This window comes from Alligator mississippiensis, chromosome 4 (genome assembly GCF_030867095.1).
Source record: "Alligator mississippiensis isolate rAllMis1 chromosome 4, rAllMis1, whole genome shotgun sequence".
Classification (NCBI taxonomy): domain Eukaryota; kingdom Metazoa; phylum Chordata; order Crocodylia; family Alligatoridae; genus Alligator; species Alligator mississippiensis.
In genome coordinates, this window is record NC_081827.1 from 89,721,033 (window position 1) to 89,739,926 (window position 18,894).

Below are 18,894 nucleotides of genomic sequence, written 5' to 3' on the forward strand. Positions count from 1 at the left end.
TTAAAGTACACCTACTTAAACAGCAACCTGGTCACTCACATACTCCAGTTATTTTAATTCCTAAGAAGCCTAAAATGTTTCTCCCTCCTGCCTATAGTTAGCATATCCACATACACAGCACAAACATCTAAAAAGATTTAGGTTACCTCTGCATTCTTAATGTAGGATGGATAAGAACTCTCCTCTCAATACACACCACATTTTGAATCTAAAAATCAAATTTAACCCCCCAACTTCTAAATTTTGTTCAATGGAGCAATAGCAGCCACACAGGCAAAACACACAAACCCTGAAAAAAGGGGATCCATGAACTGCAAATGTCACTACAGTTGCTTGCATGCACAGAAGAAAGGCTCTTCTAGGAAAGTCTAACTTGCTTACGAAGAAAAGTATTAGAAATCATTTATTCTGGATCACGATCAGTTTAAGTTATTTCTTTTAGCCATCCAACTCATATTTAGAAAAAAAACCATAGCTAATAAAGATCAAGTCTAATGGATTAAATTTTGTTTTATCAAAGCATCAGGGGGGAAAAAAAATTCCCCACTGGTGTTCTTAAAAATCAGACTTTCACTAAACTTCCCCTTTACAGCACCAAACAACAATTATTCATAAATCACATGGCCAAGACTGGTCTTCCCCAGACTTCTAATTTTTAGTCTTAGAAAGATGCCAAAAACCTATACTGATTTTAACAGTGTGGAAACTGTCAACACCACACTTACATGGCCCCTTGCATTTATCTCAATATGCAGCAGCACGTGCCAAGTGAAGGGGGCAGTTACAAACCTCCTCCAATAAAAGAGGAAGTCAGGCCTCAAACAACTGAAGAGCAGCTAGCTCATGAACCGTAAATACTATGCCCCCTCACCTCCTGTTTAGATAACAATTCTTAATTATAGTATGCTTCTTCACCTGCCTACCTGAATTTGCTACATTTCACTCACTTCCAGTTCAATTTACATGTAGACCTTCACTCACTATTAAATGAGCACAACAAAAATGTAAGAAGGTCTAAAGCTGCTAGTAAATGATGCATAAAAATTAACACTTGATCAACTGATACCTTAAGAAATCATACTAAAATTAAGCTAGAAATTCAAGGCCATTTTAACTGTTAATTCACAACATGAATGACTGTAGTATGTTTAAATGCTAGATTCAAAATGATTCTGCAAGGTCTGGAGTTATTTCTACTCCTTAAAAAAACCCAAAAAAACACACACACGAAGGAAGCACTTCAGAAGTGATTTGCACATATTGGTGTAGTGCATTAATTCAGCAGTCCATTCCAGTTGGGTTTGATTCCTGCCTGAAATTGTTTGCTACCAAAACATCTACTGAAAATGAGAAGATGCAGCTGTGGAAACTGAGACAATTCTGGGTTTTCAAAGGAACATTTTTAAAAAAATAACCAAGCTGTGTTAGAACAGTTTCAAATGAGAGTAAGGTTTTGAAATGAGTGACTTAGAAAAAAGTGAGCATGAAGTACTCATGTAAATGCAGAGTACAGCTTTGTGTATTATTCAAGTGCACTACTGTAATGAGCTGCGAAAACTCAATCTGCATTATTTTTTGGCAATTACTGTTTGGTGTGCCACTCAGAACTTTACATTTTTTCTGACATATAAGCAATCAAAATATCCTGAGCATGTCCTTCACATTTACTTTGTGTCAGCAAAGTCGTTTATCTACAGTGAAGGAAGTCTCTAAAGGAAAAAGGTTATGCATGTACCAGAACCAAGTTGAAGAAGTCAGAATTTAAAGCCCTGTTGGTTATCTCACCGTGAAAATGCATGGCAAACTTTTAGTTAAAAAGCCTATATTGTTCCATTAGACTGCTATCTTAATGACTGCCACAATAGATCGAATTAATGGCAAATAAATAAATTGTCCCTCTGTATGTGAACCAATACTTTTTGCCTCCTTTTTCCACTGCTAAGCAGGCGTTAAAGGTAAGGCAGCAAAGCCAGAGGAAGACAGAGGGGGAGAAATACTATCATACAGTCTTCCTGAATAACTCTTAAGAGCTTAGATCGCTGGGAATGAGGTGTGTTCTATAGCAGTATCAAAAGGTAGTTAAAGGTAGCAGTTTCAAAATGTAACAGATTTTAAACATTCCAAAAAGCCACTTTAAGAAAATAAACAAGCAGTCTTTCAAAGGTTCCCCAGTGGGCCAGTTATTTCCTGAAGAGCTTGCAAAACAGCTATTGCTTCTAAAATGGCCCATAAGAGAATAAAGTAAACTAAAACAAAGCAAGGGACAAACACTAAAGTAAAAGGGAGAACAGGGATTGAAGAGGAAGGATAGTTTGATGGTTAAGACACAGCTCAGGAGAACAACTGATTTCCTGTGTGACCTGGGCAACTTGTGCCTCTCATTCATCTGTAAAATGGGCATAATCTACTCAGCTCACATGGGAAAGTAGGGCTAGTTTAAGTACTGCTAAAGGACATAAAAAACTTTTCCTTTTGTGCAAAAATTTAAGTAACACAGTTATCCTGACACAGAGAAGAGTAAAAAACCAGTCATCTTACATGTCCTGTAAGGTGACTGGTTCTTTACTCTTCTCTGTGTGTTAGGATAACCATGTTCCTACACTCACATTGCCACGTAAGTAGAAAGGAGTTATTCATAAAAACAACAGAAAATGGTACAGCTATACCTTGACTATAAACTTATGATTATTTCACAAAATAAGAACATGCTCAAATTATTCCTTCCCTCTCTTCATTAGTACTCTCCCCGTTCTGGGTGGTTTTAGGCACAAAAATCTCATCCCCTCCAATTTCTGCAAGGGAGAATGCTATTTCAATTTTAAAAGATATAAAGTGATACAAGTTCCACCCCCCGCCCAACCTTGATATGGAGTTTTTACTATCTGGCATTAATAAGAAATGTGATCACACTGGTTTATATGCCCCTCCTCCCACCCTGAAGAGACTGTTATTGAAAAGATTTAGGGGTTAGGATTATTCCAGCCTGTATATATTTTACAGAAAGATAGAAAGGCACCTGGCATGGGAGATGGGAAAGAATAAGCCTCACTAGTTTATGGCAAGAGGGAGGGTTTATACACCAAACAAAATCTGGTAAATTATATAGGCACAGTTCTAACATGTTTATGAAGATTAACTTGTCAAAAGAGAAAAAAAAAACCACCCTCAAATTCTGAAACTTAAAAACTCTTTTTTCAAACATTTGGAACATGTTAACTTTCGTTTAGTCAATAAAGAGAGACCACTGAAAACCCCTATGTTGACTTAAGTGAAACAGTCAAGGTCACTGAACAAAAACAAAATCATAATAATACAAAGTAAGAATATTAGCAGCTTCACTTGCATTATTACCTAAGTTCAGGAATCCATCTTCCCATGATATATGTTTATAACTCCTTAAATGTGTGTGTGGGGGGAAGAATGGACCTTTGACCAATGCATGTATTTAATCAAGGGCGTCCAACTTCAAGGTGTCCGGGGGCCGCATGCTACGCCACTCATGGACGCTGGACTACACACTGCAGGGACTTCATGCTGTACAGGCTTTCAGGAGACTCCAGCACATGCAGCCCCCTGCTGTGCTGAACTCCCCTTGCTACTACCACGTAAGGCTACATGCTGCTGTGTGCACAACCCCAGACTCCCCCCCGCCATGAAGCACCACAACCCGCACCGCACTTTGCACTGCACGAGTTCCCCCCCATTTCTGCTGCCACAGGCAAGTTACACCCCCCCCCCAATCACACAAGTAGAATAAGTGCACTCCCCCTCACCAATGCCGTGAGGGAAAGCCCTTCCCCCTGCCATTACCATATGAGCAGCACTAGCTCCCTGCACAAGTCCCCACACCCCTTCTGCTGTGTCAGCTGGACAACCTCCACCTGCTGCCTGGGCAGTAAGCTTAACGGACTGTCCTGTCCCAAAGACTCCTGCTACTGCCGCCTGCCATCAGCGCCAGCACCACTGCCAATGGGGAGAATGGCAGCTAGGCAGGAGCTTACAGGCTGCACATTAACTCCTTGCGGGCACATAAGCTCCTTAGGGCTGCACATAAGCTCCTAGACACAGCTTGTGGACCACCAGTTGGAAAGCCCTACATTTAATTATGGAAAAACATTTGCTCAACTCAAGCAAATAATCAGACTGTGCTCAAATGATATTATTTTATTAAATTTTTAGATCTGCCTTTTTCACATGCACACAAAAAAGATGACTCTCAAGCTCTTAGGAGACCCACAACCTACACTATACGCTATCAAAGAATTATATTCTCAGAGTTGTATAATTTTCACTAATTCAACAAGAAACATTAGAAGTCACTCGCAGAAGCAGGAATTTATAGATTTCTTAAGCCACAGAGTGCACCTTCCTTAATTAGATACAGAATATGTGCTGATAAAAAGCACACATTCAGGGACAAAGACTCAATTCTTCCCTAACATTTGCCTATTAAAAGATAAGTTTAATAGTATCTTTAGTACTTAGTTCATCTTCAGACAGGGAACATTATGTCTCTGTTTTGAACATTCACTTTTTGGGGGGCTTCCTGAGCTGCTTCTTGGAGGACATCAAGACGTTCCTATTATCAGGCTTTTTTTATTATTATTTATTTATTTTTAAAGGACTCACGTTAAATTCAAGGTATCTAGAGCCAGCATTGGTCACAAGCAGAAAAAAATAAGAAGGGGGAAGACTATTAGCTTGACTGGGGAGAAAAATGCCTGTTTTTAAATGAAAAAAGTAGTGCACTACTTGTGCATGTGTAGTCACTTCCCTTACCTCCAAGCCCTCGGACACTGATACTTATCAACTACGAGTCTATGGCTGTCAAACAGATGCGAACGTTAGGCCATGTGAAACCATGTAAACTCCCACACACAGATTTGAATGAAACTACATAAAAACAAAGCAGGAAATCGTTTCTTTCATTTCTACTGTTCATTTTATGGTTCTGTAAGCTCCATACTTGGAGGTAACTGCTCTGCAATCACAATATGAGACCAGAAAACTATTTACTAGTAAATAAATGTTGTTCTTCCCACATGCGTAGGGGTGGGGTTTAAGATTTCCAATATCCAAAATGTTGGAGAAAAATAAAACAGGTTAAAAATAGGATCACCGAATGCAATGCTCATCTAACTTCTCGATTATAAATTTGCAGTAACAGATTTCTGTAGCGTTATTTTCAATTTAGTGGCATAATATAGAAAGCTTCTAGGAAACGCCAGAAAAAACTGTGGGTTCTTCTCGCCCGAAGTAAGCTGAAACTGGGAAAAGTCAAGGTTTTATACATCTGCAAAGATGACCTTTGACCTTACCAGCCCCACCCATCACAATGCTTGTGAAAGTTACTGACATTTAACCTAACTCAGTGTGCTCAGATTTCCTGTTCAAAGGAAAGGAAAAACACACACAACCCCCCCCCCCCCCAAAAAAAACAACTTTAAATATTCCTATTCACCTGAGAACTAGTTCTTTTCTCTAAAGTTTGAAATTATTATTTATTTTGAGAAGGGAACTGTTTCTTACCTCTAAATCTGAAGCATGTGACTCCAGCAGGCTTGCTCATTTGCATACAGTCAGGCTAAACTGCTGCAATGAAGAACACTTCGTCAGCCATTTTGAGACAGCACTGACTCAGTTGCACTGCAAATGTGATTAAGATGGCTGCAACATGCACTCAAGATCAGCCACTCAGTTACAACTCAGCAATGGGTAGTACATTTATACAGCAAAGCACCTCCCCCTCTTTACCACACTGCAAAAAATAATACATGCACAGGAGAAAAAATGGTTACTGCACAGGCAAAAAATGGTTAATGCACATGCTGCAACACTGCAGCCTCTCAGAGCACAAGTGGTATTTAAAAAAGAAGAAAAAAAAAAGAAAAAAACAAAACAAAACACGTGAAGCAAGAAGACAGACAGTCTCGTTACGTCTGTGAACCAGCAACCAGCTGGTGGCTCAGGATTTATATTACATACTCCAAATCCTTCCAGACTCCAGGCAGCTCCCAATCCATGTCACATATTAACAGCTACAGAGATGAGCCAAATCATGCATAGAACTGACAAACATTAGGGAATACTCTTCAAGAGGAGCCTCATTTCAGTCCTAAAGAAGTGAAAATCTGCTCAAGGCCATTACAGGTTTTACTATTCATCATTCCAATATTACAGAAATATTTTGGAAATCTAGTTATCCAGTACAAAGTTAGATATATTTGAACATGGAAGTTAACTTCACAAGAAAAACCCAAACAAACAAACAAACAAACCACCCCCACAACAACCCCATCTCCATCACAAACACCAAAATAAAACACCTATAAACCTCCACACAACAGATGACTAAAATTTAAGAAAAAAATCTTTCCAAGAAATTATACAATCACACCAATTTATGATCTTGTTAGACAGGATATGCAGCTGGATCACCTATAGCCATCTTGCTGAAAGGTTTCATGATGGGTTCCCCTCCATATAATGCAGTTCTTTAGACTAAATGGTGATTCTTTAAAAAAAGTACATATTTACACAGGATTTTAATGAAACCAGAATTAAAGGGGAACCTGCACCATCTCAAAGGTCAGTTATTAAACACAACTACCTGTTCTATCAGCCAGCAAAATCTCAGTTTCTAACAAGAGTCCCTCCATATTCATCTCACCGTATTCTATACATACGGACTATGCTAGCCATACAAATAAAACTGCCTGTGAAGGAGTACAAGAGTACAGGGGCTTCATAGCAAAGCCAAAAAACAAACCCTTTTTCTATCCTCCAACACAAAAGTATACTGGGCTCTTTGGAAGTTGAACACCTGCTTAAAAGTTGTAAAAATGGAAAGCATACCCTTTATCTGTTTGAAGCTTCTTTCACCTCTTTACAAGACTTCTAAATTGCAAGAATGTATGAAACACTCTGGACGTTAATGTTGCAAGCTGTAGATGGTCATTTTCAGAACTGATTAAACATTCCGGCAGTATTTGTCTACTGTACTTGTCAACCCCAAAGTTAGTATCTGAAATAGGATGCCTGGTTAAAATGAGAGCAAAAGAAAATGCACAGCTGTGCAACTGAAAATAATATATATATGCCCACATAAATAAAGTCAATTTAGATCTATTAGCACTTTCAATTGGATTGTACAGGATCAGAGGATAACTACAAATATACTTGGAGCTCTATGTCCAACAGAAAAGAATAATCCTGGAAAACAAATTCATTCATACTAGACACTAATTCCATACACTAGTCTTAAAATGATTCGCTTCTCTCAAACATTCTTCCCACTAAGAGTCACCAGCAAATTTTACAATAGTTTGTAAAGAGAAACATCCTAAATAACTAGCTACCCATGTAAATATACCCAAGTGTAAACATTTGTTATGTACTTTTAGTATGCAGGAATTTATGACAGCTCTAACAACTTCAGACTTAAAACCAAAAGACCCCAGCAGACTTGAAAATAGCATTCTGTTTTACTCAAAATATACATATGAATATATATTAACACACACAATCTACTTTGGAGATGGTTCCATTTTTATGTTATCAAGCATTTCCAGATCAGATACACTCTTTAAAACAAACAAATTAAACACTTTTTTTCCTGCCCATGAGCACTACAAGCCTGGAATTCAAGACTTGAAACATGTTCTTTTCTTCTTATTCACTGTCAGCAGTATTAAAAGGTTCCAGATCATGAAGTTGCATTCATATAATACCAAGGGCTTTTAAATTTGCCCTGTTTATAGTATCTGTGAGAATTCAATTACTTGAACAGGTTTGTACAGGTGTAATCATTTGGTACTGTAACTGGAATGGCAGAAAGCAATTCCAGTGCAGCATAAAAGATAGACTTCACCTCACTTTCTTTGCACTAGAGACTTAGTTGTACAGAGTTAAAGCTGTATAAAAACATACACAAACACTAATTCAGCAAAGCACATATACAGTACCATTAAAGGTGCTCATGTGCTTAAACTTTAATTATGTGCTTATGCCCCAATTCAGAACATTTAAAGATGCAACTAAGTACACATATAGGCCATGCCACCAGGAAAATGAGTATCATTTTTAGAACACAAACTAATTTAACACATTTTAAGCATAAGTGTCTTTGTGTACACTGCGTGCTAAATGCATATTAATGATACATTAATCTACCAAGCTTAATTTTCATATACCCAGACTGCTAAAAACTATGTTGAAATGTGAGGCTATGGCTAACAATACACATCAGTTATCAGGATAATCTACAAGAATGTTATTTTAACAAAAGACAAGCATAATAAACCCATGAGATTCTGAGTTCTGATTAAGTTTGGGATAACTCCAAGCATATAAAGTTGTGGACACTGTTAGGAGCCCCAAATAACCTTAACTCTGCCCCATCATGAGGCTATGCAATAATTAGACTGTTACTGTTACAGAATTTCAGTGTTTGTGGTCACAGATTAAACAGATTTAAACAGCTTTTCTTTGCTGCTCCCTTATAAACAAGAGACAAAAAGAATTCTGAGAGAATGCTACCATGTGATGCATCTAACTAGTTTAAGCCTATGAAATGTCATCTTTAAATCAATGAACAACAAAAAAAACCCAACCCACTTTCAGGGCTAGATACTCCACTATATGCCGTCTGCTTTCTACCACTTTAGAGCATCACAGAAGCCACTACAACTGGGCTTACTGCAGTGGCCAGCTGCTTTATGTTGATGCTTTTTGCATGAAGTGCAGATCCTATTCCCTGCCCCCCCCCCCGCACATCCCCATGTCTAGGTTTCCTGACCTTCCTGCCCTCCCCTGCTAAGTAAAATATTAATGCATGCTATGAATACATGCAACTTAGGCAGAATACCCCCAGTTATTTAGTTTAAAAATCAGTTCTTGCATTCTTGCCTGGGAAAGTTGTATTAAAAATAACCTTTTACTTGGTTATCCATCTGAATAATCCAACTTAAACCGAGTCTACGGGAACTCCTATCAATTATATTAGGTCTATGTACAGATCTAAAGAAGCCAATCCATTAAATTTAAAAATAACTTACCTGAAGAATTTACAAATAAACAAACACACACACACACACACACACACACCTGGTGAAACTTAATATGAAAAGCGTCCTGGAATATTATGGAACATCCTAAGTCTTCAGTGAAACCAATCAAACTTCCTTTCCTGATTTCTCTTCCTATCTTATCACAAGGTGGTCGCTGACACATCCCCAGAATACAGGACAACCCCTTGGGGGCGGGGTGAGGAGACCACAGCCTTGTTCCCAGACAATCAGCAGTGAGTGGTGGGGGCACTGGGCCCCTTGGTCAATCAGCAGCAAGTGGCAGGGCCCCCCACAAAAAGGCTACCTCCCCCACCGTCTTGTGGGCTCCAAACCCTGCTACTCCTGGCTGTGAACTGCCCTACTTCTAGGCACAGCCAAGAGAATCATGAGGACAAATTATTGACATATACTGCCACCAATGAAATGAAAAACAGGGCTTTTTGCAGTCCATTTCTCATTTAGAAACAGACAGGGGACAAAAGGTTTAAAAACAGGACCAATGACCACCCTATCTTATCAGCATGATGAACATCTAAGCTCTGCTGATTATATTACTTTTAACTGGGAATAAAAAAAGGCAAATTCTTCAATATGTTGTTATCATGAAAGTGCATATATATTACAACATTGTAAAGTACACTGCAAGGCACTATTGTTACTAAAAGTACACTTAAAAGTTAGATACAACTTGGATTTCAAATGACTTTCCTGGAGTAATTATTTTAACTTGGATGCTAATCTGTATCTGTAAAAATTTAATTCTGTATTATATAAAAATATCAAATTTCTACAGCATAAACAGTTCCTTATTATCGTGTAATAGAGGATGCTTATGATAGTCCCAAACAAGTGAGCTTTAAAGTATCCAGCTGACTTGAAGTTAGCTAAAACAGTCCACAATCACAATAGTTATAACTGCCTCAATATAAATGAAGCATTGATTTATTAAAAGCATTTTCTGAAAATACATACAAAAAAAATAATAATAATGAGAAGCTTTTTTCTTTCATCTATTTACAGCAGGTTAAGATGTCCCGAGTTTTCAAAATTTGAAACAATTTGTTGCTGGATAAAAAAAAAAGATCAGAAGGAACATACTTACTGTAGCCACCTGACTTTTGAAATCAATCAAGATTTGTTCCTGGAAGAATTAACAGTTGATAACTCTTCAGAAAAATCGGTATTAATTACAATATGTAAGGTTCAGAGAAAAAGTCTCTCTCAGCTAGACAGAACACAGAATGTTCATGATGCTTTTAAAAAGGTAGTCTCAGAAATCCTGGAATAGTTTAAAGGAGCATTAGATAAACATGCACCAAGAAAAGACCAATTATGGGTTCTTCCACAATTCTAAGTTTAACATCTACAACAAAAAATAATATTAGTATTTCATGTAAAATACATACACATATCTAGCATTTAAAAAGATGCCCAAAAGTCAATGGTTCATACAGTGAGAAATTTAAGAGAACATCTCAGGAGCATCAGATAAGTGATAAAGCAAACGCATATGCTCTAGTAAAGTAGAATTTTTTCAGTTAATTCAATGTAAATTTGCCACACAGTGGTTTTTTTGTTTTTTTTTTTGCACGTTCATCTTGAAGAATATCTGAATATTTAGAAAACAAATTGTTTGCATTCTTTACTAGAATCAAAGGCTTGGAACAGATTTCAATGGCCATCTAGCATGTGTCCCCCCTACCAACATGCAGGATTTGGTATTCCTAAACCATTCCAGACAGGTGCCCATCCAGCCTCTTTCTGAAAACCTCCAAAACAAACTCCGCAATCTCCCTATACAGCTTATTCTATTGTTTTATCATTCTCAGTATTAGGAGATTGGATCTAAACCTATTTTGCTTCAATTTAAACCTCAGGTGTTCTCTCATTTGTGGCAAAGAAAAAGATATTTAAAATGCTGCCATAAAGGTTAAGAAATATTTGAGAACTGGTGTCACAGCATTCTTCTCCAAACTAAATGTGTCTAGTTCCTTTCACCTTTCTTTATGTAACATTGCATTCTTGCATTCCAACTCCTCCATTACCATTACTATCCATCCTTGGACACTCCATTTTCTTCACATCTTTCCTAAGACACGGTACTCAAAACTGAGCATAGGACTCTAGCTGATGTCTTACCTAGTATTAATTAGCATCCTGTCTGTTACTACCACTTGATAAACTTTATATGCGTGATCCTCATTTTAGCCTCATCCAAAAATACTCATACATCATAAAAATCTTATTGAATACATGTCTATATTAAAATAAAACTTTGAAAGTTTTATGCCATGCAAAACTCATGATCATGTTGATTTTCTTTTCATTTCAATTTGGGAATGCTATAACAAACTGCACTCACGATGGACGGTCAAGAAATAAGGCTAGTATCTTTGAAAGGAAATAGAACTTGGCAGCAATGAAGAGGATGTAAATAAAAATTGTATCGGGTAACAATTCTTTTCAGGCATGAAGGGACAAATCCACATTATTACAGCATACTGCAAAACAGTAGTCAAGTCTGTGATTACAGTAATTTTGAAGAGATAGGTACAACTGCATTACTATTTTGTAAGCAGGGGACTTCGTAGCACACTAGAAATGTTAGTAAGCTTACAATTCAAGGAGCTGGTGTTACTGACACAACCACAATGGCTCAGTCACAGGTATGCTCTGGAAAGCTGGAAAACTTTTTGGTCCAGTTTTGTAATTTAAAGACCTCGTATTGATACGTTCTTCAAAGTCCATCCTTCTATCGATACTTCATTTAATTTCATGACCTTCATGACCAGTTAACAAGGCCAGACTACAAAACTGACTAAGTCTACTCTAGAGAACATAAAATTGAATAACCCAATGCTTCCAGAAAATAAAATATTTAAATTTAATGAGAAGGGTTTTTTTTTTAATTTCTCTAATTCCATTGGTGGTGCTGGAGTCTTGCTGTAGCTAGTCTGTCCAGGAAATAATATACAAGCTCCAAGGGTTTCTTCAGTTCATAGTCTAATGCAAAGATATCACTAAAAAACCCTAACGTCTCACCTAATTCTAAAAGGAAGAAAAAAACCCAGGTATCAGTGATCAGGAAGCGATACGCCAAAGATATGGAAATTCAGTACATTTAATTTTATACTGAGATGACACAGTGCAATACAGAATGTCATGTAAATGTGCTCTATAGTTCTCTGAAGTTGGCTGTTCACATGTTCCAACTCTTCACAGCTGGAAAATTATCAAGGCCCGAATCCTGTGTCGATCCCTTTATGGGTTGACCACTACACCATCAAGCAAAACCAAGCTAGCAGAAGTTTCAGCCAGTTCTTTTCTGAACACGAAGAAAAAAATGCTCTATGGCTGTCACATCAATCCAAGAAGGATTATTGGTTAAACAAACAAATTTCAGTCACGTAACTGTCTCTTTGCCTGTCTGACACTTAATGGAATGTAAAAGAAAAACTAAAAACAGCTTTACTTGTATAAATGTAATATTTACTTGAGCTACAACAGACTGAGATGGGCTCCTAAATATCATGACCGTTACAAAGCAGAAATATTCCAGAACACAAACGCAAAAAAGTTGTTTCTTAGTTGGTAGAGTAGGAAGGGACCTGAGCAGATCATCAAGTCTGACCCCCTGCCACAGGCAGGAAAGAATGCTGGGGTCAAATGACCCCAGCAAGGTGTCTATCTAGCCTCCTTTTGAAGACCCACAGGGTAGAAGCGAGCACCACTTCCCTTGGAAGTTGGTTCCAGATCCTAGCCGCCTTGACTGTGAAGTAGTGCCTCCTGATATCTAGCCTGAATCTACTCTCCGCCAACTTATGGCCATTATTTTTTGTTACTCCTAGTAGTGCTCAGGGGAACAGGGACTCTCTCCCACTGCCTACTGGTCTCCCTTGGCCAGTTTATAGACAGCTACCAGATCCCCTCTCAGCCTTCTCTTGTGGAGGCTGAACAGGTTCAGGTCTCATAGCCTCTCCTTGTAGGGCCTGCTGTTGCTACAAGATTAACACAATTTCTTGTAAATTCTGATTTGGGGCAGGGTGTACTATCTTTCTGTTGCGTCTTTGTACAGTACAGCGATTCTCAACCAGGGAGTCAGGGCATGCAGGGGTGCCATGATATCCTTTTAAAGGACGTGGTGCAGTAACAGCATTGTTAGATGTGCAAACACTTAGACTTAATTCATAAGATAAACCCAGAGATTTCAAATAGGAATCCATAGCTTCAAAATCATTCTGACCTGTTGTGGTCTTTGAGTTCTTTGCAACAGAAAAGTGTCTCCATTATTTTTCCATAGTCAAAAAATGACAGCAAAGCAAGGCCCTGCATTTTCACAGGTGTGCCTTGCGTCTAAAAATCTTGAGAATCATTGGTTAACCACCACCCTGCCCATAACTGAAACTCTTTAGCACTACTATCCTAAGCACGATTAAAGGTTTTCTTGTTAAAAAATTTAATTTAAACACAAAAAACCCACAGACAGACAGACAGACAGACAGACAGACAGACAGACAGACAGACAGACAGACAGACAAACTGGTATTGACCATCAAACCTTAAGAGGGCACAGAAAGCCCACCATATAATATCCCCCCAAAGGGTTGAAGAGGGTTAATAAGGAACTATCATTACATACCCCAGACAAACACAACCTACTAATTAAGAAGACATTTGCCCTAAGTTTCCTTCATATTTCCTGACAATTACTCATAAATGAAATACAGCAATCTCTGGCACAAAACATGGCTTTAACTTAAATCTCTAGAACTAGGAAAAAAAAATCATGCAATGTCATGCTTTGAATTAGCTGCCTAAAATATATATATTATACTACACAAGTTTTAAAACATTATAGTTTTCCAAATTAAAACTTTTTTCCTCCAAGATCTCTTGTGGAATTTGCAATGAATCTGTGACCTCAAACCACAACAAAAAAATGATACTGTAAAAACTCAGGACTAAGACTTCACAGCAGAATAGAGAAGAAAATCAGCAGATGGAGAAAGTATATTAAAACCACTAACCTTTTTCAACAATGACCTACCTGCACGCTACATGTTCTGTACATTATAACAATTTCTCAGTATAAATAACTTTTGGCTTAACAGTCACTATTGACAATCAGCCAAAGTAAAACTAATTACCGATATTCCTAAATCCTTTTTACAAACAAACAAACAAACAAACAAACAAAAAGCAGCGGTCAAAATATTCTGAGAGGGGCAAAGATTTGGGGGGCCAATATCTTTTGTTGGACCAGCAGTACAGTTGAGATAAAAATGAGACAAGCTTTCAAATGCAAAGCATTCTTCTTCAGGTCTCTAACACAACTAAAACATTATTTATATTTAATTCACAGAAACTTTGGTAAGCAAAGAAATTATCCTTCCAGCTCCCTGCCAAACTTTTCCTTTCCATTTTTCATTCCTGAAGAAGAAAGTAGTCATGCTGAGAACTTGGTTAGCAGTATACTCCCATATAAAGTGGGAAGCAGGCATTTCAGAATTAGAAGTTTCCTGTTTTCAACTTTGGGGGCTCAGGAATACATTGAAGGGGCCCCTCCAAACAGGGCAACTAATGCACTGCAGTTAGTATTAACTGAACTATCTGCAATGGTTCTAATTTAATATCAGAAAGAGAAGCTGATTGGTTGACACTGGGGGCATTAACACAAGCACTTTACTGCTGTGTTGACTGGTTAGCTCTGCAGTAAAGCCTCTCTGCGGCGTTATTAGGCCGCAGTAAACTAATTAACTCTGCCATACCCAACACAAGTACTAACCTACAATGGAGTTATTTAGTGCACTGGAACACAGATGTAGACAGTGAATGGTGCAGGCTCGGGCACGAGAGTGCTAGGGTGGAGGCTGCCTGCTGCCTAGCCCTGCACTGTAGAACCCTCATGCCCCAGCCAGCCCCTCCACAGCACACTGAACATGGGCATCCTGTCAGCTGGGGCTGTGCCACCCCGGCTCAATGTGCTGTGGCCCCAGGCACATGTGTAAAAGTTGTGTCCAGCATGAACTGAACCCACACGTAGATGCATCCTCTGAAAATTAAAAGTAGCAGACAAATGTTGGTACATGTACAAGTCTATGGGATGACTTTAAGGCTGTTGGCAAATGAGGATCTGAAATGCACACCAGTTTTTAAATGCATGTAAAATTGTTTTCTCCCAATGAATATGAAGCAACAGAAAATATGTACATCAGGTTAAAACGCATGCAACATTCAGCAACATATGAAGCAGTTCAAAGTGTTGAAGTAGGCATTACTTCAGCATCAAAATGGTTTCTTTTAAATGGCAACTTTTCTTTGTATAAAACTAAGCAAATTTTGCCTTGAAATTCAGTATTTCCAAACTATACAAAACAGAATAAAATAAATTATTTGTAACACACCAAAGCAAAATGAGGTTTCCAAAATTCCAAAAGATATTTCCATATTAATATATGTCCATACAAAACCAGAACATTAAATACCTCTTTTTCTCTATCACAAGTACATAAAAAGTGATCTAATACTTGAAATGCATATCAACAACATAACGAGCCATTTAAAAAAAAATGATAGCGTCACCACCTGGGCTTAAAAGTAACATTTAAGCTAATAGAATAATCACTGAATTGTTCAAACATTAACTAATCTATTGTAAGCATACTCTTGTTAATTATTAATATACCCATTTTACAGATGGTGAAAGAGACAGAGCTCACATCCAGACAAGCGCAGATGTTTTGTTCACTGGGGACAACTAACACTGGGCAGGACACACTAGGCTGCTGCTATCCATCCCCAGGGAACACCCCTGTCATGCACCCTCTGGCATGCAGCAGATTACCCCAGGTGAGGTAGAGGAGGCTGGGGCGAACAACTGTGCTGGCCCCAGCCGCCTTACCCGAGATCCTGGGGACTGGGGAAGCTGCAACTAGATTGCTCCTTTAGCTTGGAGCCTACCTGGCAGCTGGAGCACGGCCCCAGCCAGCCAGGCTATGGTTTTGGGCAGCACACACTGCCTCCACGTGCGCCACCTGCTTTTTTTTCCCTGTGTGTTTTTTTTTGTCCCCTGAACCTCCAGTCAATCCCACCCCCAAACACTGCAAGGTAGCAGTGCAGGAAATGTCTGAATGCATGGTGAGTGGTACTGCAGACGGATCTGCGGCGCCACATACTACAGGGCCACACTCAATAGGCCGGAGGTTACATTACATATTGAAGGTGGTATAACAAGTAGTAAGACCAAATTCAGAATTTCAAAATGCCTAACTCTCAATCTACCACTATTATATGTATGTGACCACATGATAGTCTTTAATCAGAAAAATATAAAGCATATTTCTTGTGCTCTGATCAGTTGCATATTTATTTAACTTAGGCTAAATCTTTTTGAAACCAGGTGTTAAGCAGACATTATTAAGTACATTCTTTACCCTTCCCTGGCAAAAATTAAGCAACTGACCTCTTTAAGAAGTGTAACTGAAACAGATTGGTACTGTATATAAGAACAACCTGAGGTTTATCGAAATTTGCAAAATAGCTCCAAACAACTTACTAATAGTAGCAATGAATTGAAAGTATATCATTCATAAAAGTATTGTATTTAGCCAGGAAAACTGACCAGTTTATACATTAATTTTCAAAGTATTGTCTTGTTACTGATAATTAGGGACAAGCTTTAATAACTTGTTTTGACATATAAGGTTTTGGGGGGTTTTTTGGTTAAGGGACACATGACAGCAGAAATTTTAACAAGTCCTTCTCACAATTGTACTGGACAACTGTCACATCCTCCCTCCATTTTTGATCCACACCTTTCTATCAGGAGAATGTTATCAAGCCACCCTATCAATTTTTAAGTGTCACATGAGCAGTACAATATAATGAAATATTTAAAGACAAATATGCAACATATCCAATAGCAACGTCTTTACCTGATGAGGACTGAGAGAGACAATCAGGAAGAAATACACCTACTAGGAAAAATAAAGGATGAAAACAGCTGCAGTACCTTCAGCACATCTGCCTCATCTGAACTAAATGCAGGAGTCTGGGCCAAGAAAACAACTTTACAACCTATTTTTGAAAATATGTAAGGGTGCGATAAGTTAAAAGGATTCACTCCGAGAACAGAAGCATGCACATCACACATGGAGTACTATGTTCTCTCCCCTGCACCATTTATTTGCTGCCATGTTTATTCTACCTGGGCCGCAACAGCAACTTCAGGTATGAATTCAGCTTGCTGCTCAGTTCCCTTCACCTATCTAAAAATTCCCACAATATGGAATGAACAGAGACTAGTGATACCAACAAACTTTTTTTTTTTTTAAATAACAACCCCTCCTCAAGGCTTAGTTTAATTATTCCCCACTACCAGCGCCTGTTCCTAGGAAGCCTCTTCTACACAAACTTATACTGAGAGGTTGCACAGCACCGAAAGAAGAATGATTTTCTCCTGGACACTGCCATAGCAGGGGATAGCGCTCAGCTTTACACCTATGGTATTTATATACACCCTCAACCCTGGTCCCAGCTTAGCATCACTTCCCCAGCCACAAAGTAAGGAAATAGCTGCTGCAAAAGCCAGGCAAGCACTGGCCGGCTGCCACCCACCACTGCCCCCATGCCCACCCCTCTGCACCTCCACCCCCCCTCCCCCTTAGCATAGGGCAGGGGCAGCTCCTTCCAAGCTTCATGAACGCAGGAGCAAGCTTCAGGCAGCTGCCTGTGTTTCCAGGCTCCTGGTGACCTGGGGGCACCAGGCAGCCCCGCCTGAGACTTACCTGGGCCCCGCAGCGACGCTTCTGCACGTGGCGAGAGAGAGGAAGCGCCCTGACAACTCACTCCCCACCTGCTCTCAGCTCAGGACGAAGAACACCAACGCGCATGCGCGGCGCCGAATGCACTGGAGCCAGGTCACGTGCTCCCATGCAGGGCTTGCAACGCTGCGGTTCTCGCGCATGCGCGTTGGTGCGCGCAGCCCGGCACGGGGCGAGTGCCGCCGTCGCTTTCTGGAGCGAGCCGAGCGCTGTAGCACCAGCAGTGCGCTGCGACCGGCTGCTTGTGCAGTACCTGTGTCCGGGGCTCCTGTGGCAGCCGCAGGTTCAGCGCTCCGCCGGTCCGTTTCGCTCGCGCCGCTGCCGCTCCTGCTCCCGCTGCCGGAGGTTCAAAACCAGCGCCCGCTCCCGGCACCACAGGCCAGCGCCACCCTCGGCTGCCCGCGCCGGGCCGTTATGCAAATGAGCCCCGCGTCTCCTCCCCCTCCCGCCTAGCCCCGCCCACGGGGAGCCGGGCCGGGGGGCTGCCTCGCTGCCGGCCAATCCGCGCGCCCGCCATCTTGGCGGCATGCAAATCCGCCGCGCTGTTATTTAAAGGAGCGCCTGGCTCCGCCCCTTGGCGGGGAGGGGGGTAACGGGCAGGGGATTTAAGGTGGAGCTGGGGGTGGGGGGTGAAGCTGCGGCTGGAGCCAGGGTTATGCCAGGTGCTAGTTGGCGGCAGGAACACAAGCACCTTTTTGTCCTTTCTGGAGGTACTGCACCCGCCTCAGGGATGGGCACCTGGATGCCTGAACCTCATGAGGCAAGGGTTGAGGAATCCTAGGGGAGTCAGGAACAGGGTGTGGTGGATTTATGGTCTGACTGCCTAGCCTGGTACCTGGGCCTGAGGGAGGTCCCAGCAGTTCACAATGAGGTTACAGGCTTTACTTAAACAGGCTCTCCCCCTGACCCCCCAAGTCTCCTGGCTGCTGAAGCTGGGGCTCTAGGAAAATGATACCTTAAGAGTTAGCAACATGGGCTGATCTCTGGCCTGGCCCCTCAACCCA

At 40.2% G+C, this 18,894-nt stretch overlaps 1 protein-coding gene across 3 annotated transcripts in view; it reads right to left on the minus strand.

Moving 5' to 3' along the window:
- Positions 1 to 18,371, minus strand: part of ATF7IP (activating transcription factor 7 interacting protein) — a 146,208-nt gene extending 127,837 nt beyond the window's left edge. Inside the window, exon 1 of one of the 3 annotated variants that reach the window (XM_014610916.3) lies at positions 18,144 to 18,371. The gene's annotated coding sequence lies outside the window, so the exon portion shown is untranslated. Of the gene's footprint in view, positions 1 to 5,529; positions 5,593 to 17,854; positions 17,959 to 18,143 lie in introns of those variants that run through there. The other 2 variants (XM_014610913.3, XM_014610914.3) reach the window with 2 other exon arrangements.
- Positions 18,372 to 18,894: the final 523 nt, after the last annotated feature.